The sequence below is a fragment of the Zalophus californianus genome, chromosome 13, assembly GCF_009762305.2.
Source record: "Zalophus californianus isolate mZalCal1 chromosome 13, mZalCal1.pri.v2, whole genome shotgun sequence".
NCBI lineage: Eukaryota > Metazoa > Chordata > Mammalia > Carnivora > Otariidae > Zalophus > Zalophus californianus.
The window spans coordinates 86,762,866-86,777,520 of NC_045607.1; the positions used below are offsets into that span (position 1 = coordinate 86,762,866).

At 40.3% G+C, this 14,655-nt stretch overlaps 1 long non-coding RNA gene across 1 annotated transcript in view; it reads right to left on the reverse strand.

The window, feature by feature from the left end:
- LOC113934467 overlaps window positions 1-14,655 on the reverse strand; it is a 57,795-nt gene that overhangs the window by 39,652 nt on the left and 3,488 nt on the right. The window contains exons 2-4 of the long non-coding RNA XR_003523691.2: window positions 13,987-14,076; window positions 11,412-11,649; window positions 199-449 (exon numbers count right to left, since the gene is read on the reverse strand). This is a non-coding gene — a long non-coding RNA (uncharacterized LOC113934467). The remainder of the gene's footprint in view (window positions 1-198; window positions 450-11,411; window positions 11,650-13,986; window positions 14,077-14,655) is intronic.

Below are 14,655 nucleotides of genomic sequence, written 5' to 3' on the forward strand. Positions count from 1 at the left end.
ACTCAAGCATTAAAGAATAAAAGGCAACTATTATTTTTTAACTTTACAAATGCCCCCCTCGGTGCCTAGCATAGTGTAAAAACAATAAATATTTTCTGGTTGCTTCATAGTTTTACAGGTTTAAAAAAAAAAAAAAAGCAGAAATTTCTGACTATTTCTGAGGAAGAAAATGATGGGGGGAATAAATCTTTCTCATACCTTGATGCACATGAAGCAATTTCCTGGCCTCTTCAGGTTTTCAGCAAACACAGCAAGTCTAGAAAATATAGTCTCACCATTTCCAATAGGCACCATCATTGTGCGTGAGAACAGGATGCATCTCGGGATCTGTCTCTTCACAGAGGTTTGTCTGGGTGCGGTGGTCAAGAAGATTCCTTCCTCCCTGACTGGGCGAGCCGATCATCTCTAGCACCAGATGAGACCCTCAGGAACCCCTGTTGCCAGGTTTCCTTCAAGAGAAAAACAGAAGGCTCCCTTCAGTTCCCAGTTCCTGAGCCTTTTAATCAGCACTCCCCAGCACATGAGGCTTTTACTTCATGGATCACAACCAGACCCTGGAGAATGAGCCTACTACCTAATTAAAGCTAAACCCATTGCACCCAAAACCTCAGGGATGATTTACCTCCATGTACACATGGCCCGGCATAGCAGAAGGAAATTAAAGGCATTCCCACTGTGCACAGATTTAAACAGAGATATGCCTTGTAGAGTCAGTCCTTCACTCCTTTCCTCAACTGTTTATGGTACTTAAAGCCTCTTGGAGAAGAGTTTTTATCTAATGAAAAATATCACTTTCCAAATTCCATAGCATTGGCTGTACATTTAAAGAACTGCTGTAGTCAAATCACCAAAATCTCTAAGTCACGCTATTTAATCAAGGACAAGGTCAGAGCATTTATTATAATTAGACAAGAAAGGAGAAGGGAAAAACCCATCCTTTCCTTTCAGTATTTTGCAGGAGACACACTGGAATCACCTGGGCAGCTCTCTAAGGTCTCAAGGGTTGGGCCACAACCCAGAGGAAATCAGAATCTCAGGGTAGTACCAGGCACTACAAATTCTTTTAAATAAATGTTTGATTTTAGAGGAGCTTGAGGTTTATGGAAAAAACTGCAAAGAGACTACAGATATTTCCCATATACCCCACACCCATTTCCTCCTATTATTAACACTTTCTAGGAGTATGGTACATTTGTTACAATTACTGAGCTAATATTTTTCAAAGATTTATTTATCTGAGAACGAGGGAAAGAGAGAGCGAGCGATCACGCACATGAGTGGAATGAGGGGCAGAGGAAGGGAGACTCTCAAGCAGACTCCCCGCTGAGCGCAGAGCCAGATCCAGGGCTCGAGCCCACGACCCAGAGATCATAGCCTGAGCCAAAGTCAAGAGTCAGATGCCAAAGCCAACTGAGCCACCCAGGTGCCCCTAAGAAGCTAATATTGCTACATTATTATTAACTAAAATCCATACTTTTTTCATATTTCCTCAATTTTCCCCTAATTTGCTTTCTGTATCCAGGATCCCATCTAGGATACCTGGTCGTCACGTCTTCTGCGGCTCTTCTGAGCTGCAAGAGTTTCATAGACTTTCCTTGTTTTTGATGATCTTAATAGTTTTGAGGAGTACTGGCCAGATATTTTGTAGAGTGTCCCTCCATTGGGATTGGTCTGATGTTTTTCTCATAATTAGACTGGGGTTATGTGCTTTTGGGAAGAAAACCATAAGAGGAAGCCATTCTCATCACTCACATCAGATCAAGGGCACATATGGCAACATAACACATTTGTCACTAGTGATGTTGATTGACCCTAATCATTTGGCTGAGACAGTGTTTGTCAGGTTTCTCCAGGACAAAGTTAGTCTTTCCTCCCTTTTTTCTTAGTGTACTCTTCTGAAGGAAGTCATTAGGTGCAACCCACACTTAAGGAATGCAGGGTTATATTCCACTTCCTTGAGGCTTAGGAACTACATGAAATTTTTAGAATTCTTTGATGCAGGAAATTTGTCTATTTTCCTCCATTTATTTATATCATATAGATTCATTTATTTTCTACTTTGGGTTTCAATCTAATACTAATTTATTTTTATTTTGCTATTCCAGTGTTCCAGCTTTGGCCATTAGGAGTTATTTCAGTTGGCCCTGTGTCCCTTTGTGGTAGTGGTGGTGTTTTTCTGAGCACTTTGTTACTTCTGGGCACCGTAAGATGCTCCATGCTCATCTTACATATTTCCTAGTGATAGAATCAGTCATTTATCCAAGTTCTGGTTCCTCTGGTTGGAGAATGATATTAGAAACCGAGATCTGGGTGCTAGGTGTGCTCATTGCTACAGGGGTGACATTGCTTCTAGGCTCTGTCAACAGGACAAGGAAATTACGTGTGTCTATACTAACCCATGCCATACACATATCTGTAAGTACTTCTGTTTGTAACTATTTGTATGCATATTAAGCTAATATGAGTCCATATTGATGTCTCCAACTCTAATCCAATTATCACGTGGATGTTTCCAGTCTCTTGCTTTTCTGTAACCTCCCACTCAAACAGTGAGAAACTTGGCTCCCACCATTGTCTAACCATTTACTGCTGAATTCCAGTATGCCTGTATAGTGGTATTAGAATTGTTAACCTGTATCCACATGGGAAACAAGTTTATCAACTACAGCACAGCACTTATGGACAGTTCCTTCTGCCTCTAGTCTTACAGACTATACTCATTTCCAAGGTTACTTGGGTCAGTACCTTTTCTTCTCCACACCTTCAGTGAGGCTGTTCAATACATTCACAATACAGTTACATTGTTTTGTCACAATTCTGCATTTCATCCTGGGATCCCGACCTACTAAATAACTTTTTAAAATCTGCATAAAGTTTGCTCTTTGTCCTATCAAGTTCTATAGGTTTTGACAAATGCATATCATATTTTTACCATTATAGTTATCATACAGAATAGTTCTACTGTCTTAAATAATTTTCTGTGCTTCACTTAATCAACACTTTCCCCTTCCCCTGAACTCCCAGGAACCCCTGATATTTCTACCATTTCTATACTTTTGCCTCTTCCAGAATGTCTTGTAATTTGAATCATATAATCTGTAGCCTTTTCATACTGGGTTCTTTCACTTAAACTCTTGCATTTAAGATCCACTCATGTCTTTTTGTGGCTTGACAGTTCATTTATTATTTTATTACTATGCCATTGTACAGATGCATACCAGAGTTTGTTCATCCATATACCTATTGAAGGACTTCTTGGTTGCTTCTAGTTTGGGAAATCATAAATACAGTTGCTATAAACATTCCTATGCAGGTTTCTTTTTATATGAATATAAATTTTCAAAACAGTAACTTAGGTTTTCAGAACAGTAAATATGTAGTAGTTCAATCACTGAATGATATATTAAGACTACACCTATCTTTGTAAGAAAGTGCCAAAGTATCTTCCAAAGTGTCTATACTATTTTGCATTCCTACCAGCAATGAATAAGACTACTTTGTTGCTCCATATCCTTATCAGCAACTGATGCCAGTTTTTAAATTTTAGCCATTATAATAGATGTACAGTGTTATTTCATTACTGTTTTAATTTGTAATTCCCTAATGACAAATAATGTTGAGTATCTCTTTACATGCCAATTTTCCATCTGTATATCTTCTTTGGTGAAGCGTCTGTTCAGATCTTTTGCCCATTCAAAAATTTGATTGTTTTCTTATTAAGTTTTAAGAGTTGTTTTTATATTTTGGATATAAGACCTTTATTGGATATGTGTTTGAAAATATTTTCTCCCAGTCTGTGGCTTGTCCTTTGGTTCTCTTTACAGTGTTTTTTTTTTAGACAACAGAAGTTTTTAATTTTAACAATGTCTGATTTCTCAATTTGTCTTTAATAAATCATGCTTTGCATCATATACTTACAAACTCATCATCAAACTCAAGGTCACATAGCTTTTCTCCTATGTTTTAGTCTAACAATTTAAAAGTTTTGTATATTACATTCAGGTCTATGATCCATTTTGAGCTAATTTTTGTAAAAGCGTAAGGTCTGGAACTAGGTTTATTTTTTAAATTTTATTTTATGTATGGGCTCCAATTGTTCCGGCACCATCTGTTGAAAAGCTTTCTCCATGGCACTGCTTTTGCCCCTTTGTCAAAAATCAGTTGACTATATTTGCCTGGGTCTATTTCTGGGTTCTCTCTTCTGTCCCACTGATCTGTGCGTCTGCTGTTTCACCAATGAACACAGTCTTGATTACTGAAGCCTTATCATAGGTCTTGAAATTGGGTAGTATGAGTCTTCCAATTTTGTTCTTTTTTCAGTATTGTGTTGGGTCTTAAGCTTTCCAAATGAGTCCAATGTATAGCCAGTGTAAGAATCCCTGCCTTGGAGGCAAGAACATGGATTTTAAAGCCAAGCAACCCTTTGTTCAAATTCTTGGTCTGTAGGCAAGACATTTGAAATTCTGGAGCTTCAGTTTCCTTTTCACGAAATGGGGGATTAAAATGTTTACTGGCAGGGGTTTTTGTTGTTTGTTTGTTTTTATAAAAGCAATTCCTTGGAAAACCCCAACATAGGGATGAGCAAGCAGCAAGTGACTAGTCAAGATGAAAGCCCTTACCCTCACTTTGAATGCTTTCTGGACTGTTTTCTTAGGGTACTCTTAGACCATTTAATTCCAAATATTATGAAGAACTGGCATAGTTTATTATTATGAAATATCTCCCCGTAGATGCATAAACATGTGAGATGGGTTTTAATCCAGAGTTTTGCTTCTCCTGGAAACTGGCTGCCTAGACTAAAGAAATAAGCCTATTTGACAATCTTCTTTAGAAGGAAGTGATTCATGTTGAACCCATGGGGAATTAATTCTGGTCTATTTTTTAACGATTTAGGGAAGGGAGAGGAATTTACTGACTGCATGGAAACAATAATGAGAATAAGTGGCAAATAGCACAAATGATTTAAAAAAAAAAAAAAAGAGGGTGAGGAAAGTGCCTTTTGAAAAAATAAGGTAAACAGGAAAGTGACCAGGAAGGACATATTTTTGAAGCAACAATAGGATCTCTTTATGACTATACCTTTGTACTTCTAAAAATTGGGGCCATTGTTTCAGTACACATTTACATAAGTGAGATTACTAGGTAAAAAATACAGTTTCAAGATTTTTGTATAAACGTCTTGTTTTCCAAAAATACATCCTTCATTCTACAGAGAAAAACAAACAAACAAACAGCAAACCATACACAAGCAAGAAAACAAGGGAACAAACAAAAAACTAAAAGTCGAGAAAGGTGAGCAGAGGGGAAAAATAAAGGAACTGCATTTATCACCTACATTTATGCTCCAAGCTTGCTAGGAATTACACACATTTAAATAACTTAATTTTCATGACAAATTTAGTATCATTCTCACTTCATAGAAAAGAAGCGAAGTCTCAGAAAACTAAGTAATGGGCCACAAAGCATACAATTCACAAGCCAAGTACACCTCAAAACCAAGCACTCCAGCCCCAGCTCAAACATCCTTATACCATACTGCTCTAACTCTTTAATTTCTGAAAAGGAGAAAGAGCGTGAGAAAATTTTTAGCTTTCCAAAAAGATCCCCAAAGTTCCTAGGTATTTTATAAACTGAATTCTAATTTTCTTGTACAGATATCCTAAGAATTCTGGTACTGCCTCCTTTAGCAGTGCTGAAAGGAAGGGGTTCTTTCATTTCTTGCAGGACACAGACAGGCACATTTTCACAATGGCCTCCCCAAGATGGTAACCCTCCTCTGGCACCTCCCCAGGAGTCATTAGTGAATCCCAGAACCCTCCATGCCTGCTCTCAAAAGATCTGCCAGCCCAGCAGCAGCAACAATAATGAGACACGGCCACCATGTAACAGATGCTGGTGATTCACAGGCAAGAGGGGCAGGACTCACTGTGCCTCTCCTTCCTGCTGCAAACGTGAAGCCTAACCAAACTGCTCACAATAAAACTGACGACAAAACTCAAAGAAAAGAAAATGTCAGGGGTCAGAAGTGGCCACAGAAACCACCGTAGAACCCAATTAAAACTAAACTTTGTCTACTTATCCACAGCTACTCAGGACCTCAGCGGATTCCATGCTCACTGGCTTAGAAGATCCTAAAACACAAACCAAAATGCCAAGGTGTGGTTATTGTTTTTCATTTGTAATATTTTTCATTTGTATTCTTTTATTTATAGTAGTGGGAAAATTTTTTTCTGTTAATTATAATACTATTGCAGGGAACCATCCTGTATCTGTTAGCTCTTGCTGTATAACCACCATGTCCAAACTCAAAGACCAGACAATTAGCATTTGTTTTTGCTCATGCATCTAGGGTAGCAGGGCAATTCTGCTGATCTGGGAGAGGCTCAGCTGCTCAGGCACTTGTGCTCACCTGGTGGTTGGGCCACACTGTGCTCGCTGATCTAACGCATGGCTAGTATAGTCCAGCAATCAGCCAGAGCAGTAAGAGTAAATGGGCCTTGTTTCTCATCACTGAGCAAGTTGGCCTGAGTGTGTTTCCATGGTGGCTGTGCAATGTTCAGACAGACAGAGAGAAGAGAGAGAAGTATTTAAAGCCTCTTGATAATCTAGGCTTAAAAGTGGTACATCATGGCTTCCAGCACATTCTGTGGGCACAAGTCACAAGCCAGCCTACCTTCGAGGGGTTAATAGTCTCTAGCTATTGACAAGATGAGTTGCCAAGTCACATACAGGATACAGGAAAGGTAATAATTACCGCTATTCTGGCATCAACTTTCCATCCCTCCCTCTCGTGGGCTCTTAAAAACTGAATTAATAAGCAGAGGTCACTTGATAAAATCCACTACAACTGGATAGTGTTCAGGGGTTATTTCAGTCAGGCTTCCAAAGAATCTGATGAACTATACTTGCTCCAAGCCCAGAATGTACCAAACACCAGATTGTCTCTTTCCCTCCCCTATCCCCTCCCACACACCCTAAATGTCCATTTGGAGGTCATCTCTCAGAGTGGATTATTTCTGCAGATGCCTGCCCCTAAACCCCTCCATTATGCATTGCTCTTCCCTGGCTTCAGTCTGATGGTGGCACCTGTTTCCACATAATAGATTTACTTCCAGCCGCTACAGTAACTACTACGTTTGGTTTTTAGTCAATAAAAATTTAATTGCTGCGAAAGTTGCTTCAGGAAGAGATAAAGGAAAACATTCTCTCTTTGTCTCCTGCCCCCTCCTCAGGGGCAGAAAGGCAATGGCACTCGTGGAATCTGGAAGAAGAACGCTTTTCTTTTTCTTTCTTTCATTAGCAGATGCCGTAATGACCAGAAATTTACAGCCCTGTGGTTCATAACCAAGTGGAAGAGCCCAAATGTCTGTGGGCCACACAGGTTTACTGCATTCACAGGAACATTTCCTCAAGTATCCTGGAACTGAAACCTAGTTATTTTGTAGCAATCCCAGAAACCCAAACCCTGTTAGAGTAAATTAGCATTTAGGTATTCAACATGGCTTTGGAATGAGTCTTTCTGTAAAGACGAGTTTTCTAGGTTACTGTTTCTTTACACAATGCCATCCTTATGAGAGCCCAAGGGAGAAATTTCTCTCTGATCTCAGAATGGGAAACAATTGGGCTGCTTCTTAGTACTTGGAATGGTTTTGTGGTGTCTGTTATTACAGACATTGTAGATCATGTATGTGAGGGCATCTCCTTCTTTGGGAAGTTTAGCACCAAAGCTGAGACCCATCTCTGGAAAATCTATAGGACCTTTTGGTATGAATTTTAGATATTAACCTCACACCTGACTTTGCCTTATCTTTCCTAGTTCTATGTACTCTCTATTCTGCCTTCCTTACTCAATGATTTTTATGGGGTTTTTTATCCTATTTAAGATACTTTTTTTCTAAGTAGGCTCCATGCCCAGCACGGAGGCCAACATAGGGATTGAACTCACAACCCTGAGATCAAGACCTGAGCTGAGATCAAGAATCAGATGCTTAACTGCCTGAGCCACCCAGGTGCCCCTATTTAAGATACTTATTAAGTAGACTTACAATGCTTTTTAAAGCCTAAGAGAATAAAGAAGCAAATAAATACCAATTTCTCAAGAAAGTTAGAGTTTAATTTTTTTTTGAATGCTTAAAAAATTCTTTGCTTTTATCTACCTTGATGGGACTCTCTCTTTTCGATTTCAGATACTGTGGCCTGACTTATTCATACTTCTCAAAGGTTCATTATCATCTTTGATCTAAGACGACCCTTCTCATTTTCTTTCTTCCCTTTTATTTCACTGCTATTCCTCATCTGTCCCAAGGCAACAATTTCAATGTGATTAATGCAAGCTCTTCTGCTACTCTGTGTTCTTATACAACATATAGTTTTATATGCATAAATCCTAATGGTATGCAACTATAGGTATAAACCTCAATCTGTTTCTTTTTCATTCAGCCCATGGTTTTAAGACCCATATATTTTTCTAAGGGTACATCTACTCTGTTACTTCGCTCTGTGGGAGAGCACGAACCCAACACATTTGGCCTCTCCACTCCCCAAACTGCCTCCAACACCCTCCCTGCCTCCCCCTCCTCCACCACCACCACCACCACCACAAATAGGCTGTGAGGACAATCCTTACACACAGGATGAACAGTTTTGAGAGTAATAAGGGTGCTACTAGTAATTCCACCAGGACAGCAGATGTGTATTCTCCTAGTACACATCTAGTACTAGTACACATCTAGTATCTAGTACACTTCTAGTACCTAGCACACTTCTAGTACCTAGTACACATCTAGTATCTAGTACACATCTAGTACCTAGTACACTTCTAATACCTAGTACACATCTAGTATCTAGTACACTTCTAGTACCTAGCACACTTCTAGTACCTAGTACACATCTAGTACTAGTACACATCTAGTATCTAGTACACTTCTAGTACCTAGCACACTTCTAGTACCTAGTACACATCTAGTATCTAGTACACATCTAGTACTAGTACACTTCTAATACCTAGTACACATCTAGTATCTAGTACACTTCTAGTACCTAGCACACTTCTAGTACCTAGTACACATCTAGTACTAGTACACATCTAGTACTAGTACACATCTAGTATCTAGTACACTTCTAATACCTAGCACACATCTAGTACTAGTACACATCTAGTATCTAGTACACATCTAGTACCTAGTACACTTCTAATACCTAGTACACATCTAGTATCTAGTACACTTCTAGTACCTAGCACACTTCTAGTACCTAGCACACATCTAGTACTAGTACACATCTAGTATCTAGTACACATCTAGTACCTAGTACACTTCTAATACCTAGTACACATCTAGTATCTAGTACACTTCTAGTACCTAGCACACTTCTAGTACCTAGTACACATCTAGTACTAGTACACATCTAGTATCTAGTACACATCTAGTACCTAGTACACTTCTAATACCTAGTACACATCTAGTATCTAGTACACTTCTAGTACCTAGCACACTTCTAGTACCTAGTACACATCTAGTACTAGTACACATCTAGTATCTAGTACACATCTAGTACCTAGTACACTTCTAATACCTAGTACACATCTAGTATCTAGTACACTTCTAGTACCTAGCACACTTCTAGTACCTAGCACACATCTAGTACTAGTACACATCTAGTATCTAGTACACATCTAGTACCTAGTACACTTCTAATACCTAGTACACATCTAGTATCTAGTACACTTCTAGTACCTAGCACACTTCTAGTACCTAGTACACATCTAGTACTAGTACACATCTAGTATCTAGTACACATCTAGTACCCAGCACACTTCTAGTACCTAGTACACATCTAGTATCTAGTACACATCTAGTACCTAGTACACTTCTAATACCTAGTACACATCTAGTATATAGTACACTTCTAGTACCTAGCACACTTCTAGTACCTAGTACACATCTAGTACTAGTACACATCTAGTACCTAGTACACTTCTAATACCTAGTACACATCTAGTACCTAGTACACTTCTAGTACCTAGTACACATCTAGTACTAGTACACATCTAGTATCTAGTACACTTCTAGTACCTAGCACACTTCTAATACCTAGTACACATCTAGTACTAGTACACATCTAGTATCTAGTACACATCTAGTACCTAGTACACTTCTAATACCTAGTACACATCTAGTATCTAGTACACTTCTAGTACCTAGTACACTTCTAATACCTAGTACACATCTAGTACTAGTACACATCTAGTATCTAGTACACTTCTAGTACCTAGCACACTTCTAGTACCTAGTACACATCTAGTATCTAGTATACATCTAGTACTAGTACACTTCTAGTACCTAGTACACTTCTAGTACCTAGTACTGTCCTAGGCAAGCTGAAATGCCTTGTCACCTTACTCATATAGGACTCTTATGAACTCTGTGAGAATCCCTTCTTGATATGCACCCAAAAGTGGACTTGCTGGGTCAGGAAGTATACACAGACCTAATCTGCTATTACCACCAGAGTCCCCTGAAGGATTTCTAGACCATTTTACACTCCCATCAGCAGTGGGTGAGGGCTTCCATGTTCCCGTGTCTCTGCCAACACTTGGCAGTACCCTGATTTTGCCAGTCTAGTACATGTAAAGAGATGCCTAATAGTTAATTTACCTTGCATTTTTCTGTCAACTGAGTTTGAGCATCTCTTCATATTCCTGTTAGCTTTTTGTATTTTTCCTTTCGGTGAATTTTGATCTTGTATCTTTGCCCATTTTCCATTGAGGTATTTGTCTTGCTGATTTGCAGAAGATGGTACTTTTTCTAAAGTGAACACACATTTCTTTGTCTTCGTAAACTGCATAAGTAGCCTAACTATCTTTTCTTGCAGAACTAGGGTCACGTGATGATGAGCATATGGATTGCTGGGATTATAAGATGCTATGAAACATATAGTTTGAGAGATACAAACAAATTATAGTGGACTGAATGGTGCCTCCGCCTCCAAAAAAACAATCATATATTGAAGTCCTAACCCCCAATGTGACTATATTTAAGATGTGGCCTTAAATGAGGTCGTAAGTGTGGGATCCTAATCCATTAAGGCTTGTGTCCTTATAAAAAGAGAGAGACATCAAGTCAGTAGCATGTACACAGAAAAGTTTACTTCAGGTGGGCCTCCAAGTCAGATACAGGGAAAAATATCAAACTCATTTAAATTGCTTATCTTTGATGCATGAGTGGCTCAGTTGGCTAAGCGACTGCCTTCGGCTCAGGTCATGATCCCGGGTTCCTGGGATCGAGTCCCACATCGGGCTCCTTGCTCTGTGGGGAGCCTGCTTCTCCCTCACCCTCTGCCTGCCATTCCCCCTACTTGTGCCCCCCCCCGTCTCTGCCGAACAAATAAAATCTTAAAAAGAAATTGCTTACCTCTTTGGGCACTTGGAAGTATCAGAACTTGCTGTTTAACACTTGGAATGCTTTCCAAAAGTTAACCAGTGGTGTCATTTCCAGGAAACTGTTCAGGATATAGGCTGTTTTCAGAAATCAGGTATTTCTTCCTCGGGAAAAAAATCAGTGAATTTTTCATTTTCATCCTTTTTTCTTTCTTTTCTTTTCTTTAACTTATTTTCCGAAGTAATGTCCTTCTTTGGTACCACCAAGTTTCCTAGAGGAAAATACATGTGGCTCAAACACCTGTGTTTTGTTTTGTTTTGTTTTTTTCAAACACCTGTGTTCTTAAAAACTTTTTGCTTCTGCAATTTACAATGTCCAAAGATACTGGATCTTTGGGTCTATGATTTGTCCACCTGGCAAGAGTTTTTCATGGGTCCTGTAGAATGGCTTCAGGGGTACTGCTGGTCACTGTGTTGCTTAATTGTATGTTACCAGGAACATGTCTAACGCTAACACTGTGATCGGTTCCTTCCAATGTGTAAACTCCAGTAGAAATGATTTACAATACCTAATGTAACACCATGTGGCAGCATTCTACAGAACCGAGCTTACCCTGCTGGACCTGGTATCAGACCCTGATATCAGACTTCAAATCTCCAAGTTCCCAAACGTGCGGCAGAACTCCTCTGAAGTCCTAATGCATGTCCTGTGTTTCTACAGACGTTAATAGAACTTGGCCCAGCTTTTACTAAATGGTCCCCTCCTTGGCCACCTCCTTAACCACCCCCACCCACACTGGATAGCTGATTTCTGGTCCTTCAGGAGGGTGCACTCCCTTAATCTTCAGATACATAAAGTACTGTTTACCTGTTCCCCGTTGTAGTATTGCTCTTTCCTTTTTATTTCTCTTTGCCATTATATTTCTTTTTCACTGTTATTATCCTATCTGCTTTCCCTATCTGCCACTCCCATTCACAGATGTTCCCTTGTCTTCTCTTTTCTATCTTCTTTTCCTGTTGCTTCTCTCATGCTCTCTGGCTTTTGGCTGAGCAGAGCATCCATTCGTTCTCAGTTTGGCCTTACAGAGCAGGACTCCTTCCATCCCCTGAAATCACCTGGCAAAGCTGTGTGTGTGTGTGTGTGTGTGTGTGTGTGTGTGTGTGTGTGTGTACACGTGCACATGTGTATGTGTTTTCCTGGAGTGAGGACTGTGGCAGACCCTATGGCTGATCTACACCCCTAACAATTCCCAATTCCCTATGTCCTTGACTTCCTTTGCCACAGAGGCTGAGAAGCTGAAAGTTTTCAATTTGCCAACTTTCTTTGTTTTGACCAATGAGAAGGAAAACATCCTTTCTTGAATAAAAAGCAAAGCCTTACTAGGAGAAAATCCTTTGCTCTTCATTCTTTCCTATGATTTTTGCCTGGAATGTAACGTAAAGCAGAGACAGAAGCAGCCAGCTAGCAAACATGAGGCTGCCAGCCCGAGGATGAAGACCCATACATGAGGGAGAAGGGCAGGAAGTTACAAAGAGTTTTAAGTCTCTAATAGTATCCTTGTGCCCCCATCCCAGCTCTGGACAATCTACCTCCAGACATATTTTTACATGTTATGAAATACACACACACACACACATACAAATTTTAAAAAGAAGATATAAAAATATAAACAGAAATTCTAAAATTTTCTTCCTGTTCCCTGATTGCTTTGTTATGACCTAGAGGCAAGCATCCTATTTTGGAGGCCTCTGCTAAATAACCAAGGCATTGCTATTAACAGAAATTGGCAAAAGTTAAAACAGCAGTGATGAAGAAGGGGGGAAATGCCCAGAAAAGTATACTCTAAGATAGGGTGGTAATGTTCAGTCATTTTTGTTTTATATGTAAGTGACTGGAAGGATATCCATAGGATGCTAATGGCGGTAGCTTCAACCTAACGTGTGTTCCTAGCTCTCCCCGTCAGCCGTGTACTAACTTGCAACAAGAAAAAGAAAAAGAAGTGTTATTTAAAATTTCCCAGTAGTTCAATACAGGCCCTCCCTCCCTTCCAAAATTTACTTCTTCCTTCCAGGTGCCCTCGTCAGGGTGCTGCGTGTCTCCCTACCCTACACAGACGTGCTCCACCATGAGCCCCCACCTGTGAGGACAGCCAGGCAGGTGCAGCGGTGAGGACTAGGGAGGGTGATGGCTCATTGCAGGTGGCCTGCAGTCTGCTCTGGGGTGGGGGTGGGTGGCGTTGGAATAAGGAAAACGAATGCCCTGTGAAGCATCACCCGTAGTGATGAGGCAACCCTCCCACGTGTCAGGGGAGTTTTCCCATGTCTCGTCCCACTTATCACCGAATTGTCCCAATTACTATCCTGTCATAGAATGATGGGCATTTAGCCTTGGAACACCTTCTAGTGCCCTCCTGCCTTTTCAAAGACAGAAGAGCAAGCTCTGAAAGTGAAGGGTATGTCCAAGGTCAAAGACGACATGTAGGCAGCAGAGTGGGGATTGGAACCCATTCAAACGCTCACAACCACCATCGCTACCACCCTGACTGCCTCAGGAAGGCCTTCTTGCAGGCTGGGCATTGCCCCAGAGTGCCATCTACAGAGCCTCTTACCTTCATGAAAGCCCTGTAAGGTAGGTGTTGTCCCCTCCATGTTAAAGTTGAAGAAACTAAGGCTCAGGTAGATCTTGTGGTTTTCCAAGGCTAGAAGGAAGCAGAACCAGGAGGTGACCTCAGCTCTGTCTAGCCCTTCCATTTCAGCTGACTCAAGACAGTGTATTCTGATGCTACGCATGTTCCTACAAAGTCGTTTCCCATAATTCCTCTAGAGGAGTCCTCAGCTACTGGAGTCTCAGGAAATCATTTCAGTGCCACCTCCCTCTCCCCTTCAGTGCAAAGAATCCTTCCCAAATGAGCCTGGTCTCTCAGCAGCTGGTGGCATTTGATTTGATTAACACCCTGGGACCTATCACCAGACGTAAAGATGACGCCTAATTAATTGCATACATTAAAGAGCTGGCACTTCTTGCTTTCGGATCACACTTCCAGCTTCAATCATGTTTTCGTTTCAGCAATAATATTTACATGATTAGCAAATAGTCGATTCATACTCCAGCGTGGACCTAAGCTGGGTATGGGACTTCCCTAAGCAGATGTCCTTGACAGGTGTAAAGAAATAGGCTTTTTTTTTTTTTTTTTTTCACAGCAAGAGCCATGAGCAAGCTCTTCTACTTGTTTTTCAATAAAAAAATCATGCTTGGATCAACAAATATTCCTTGAGCA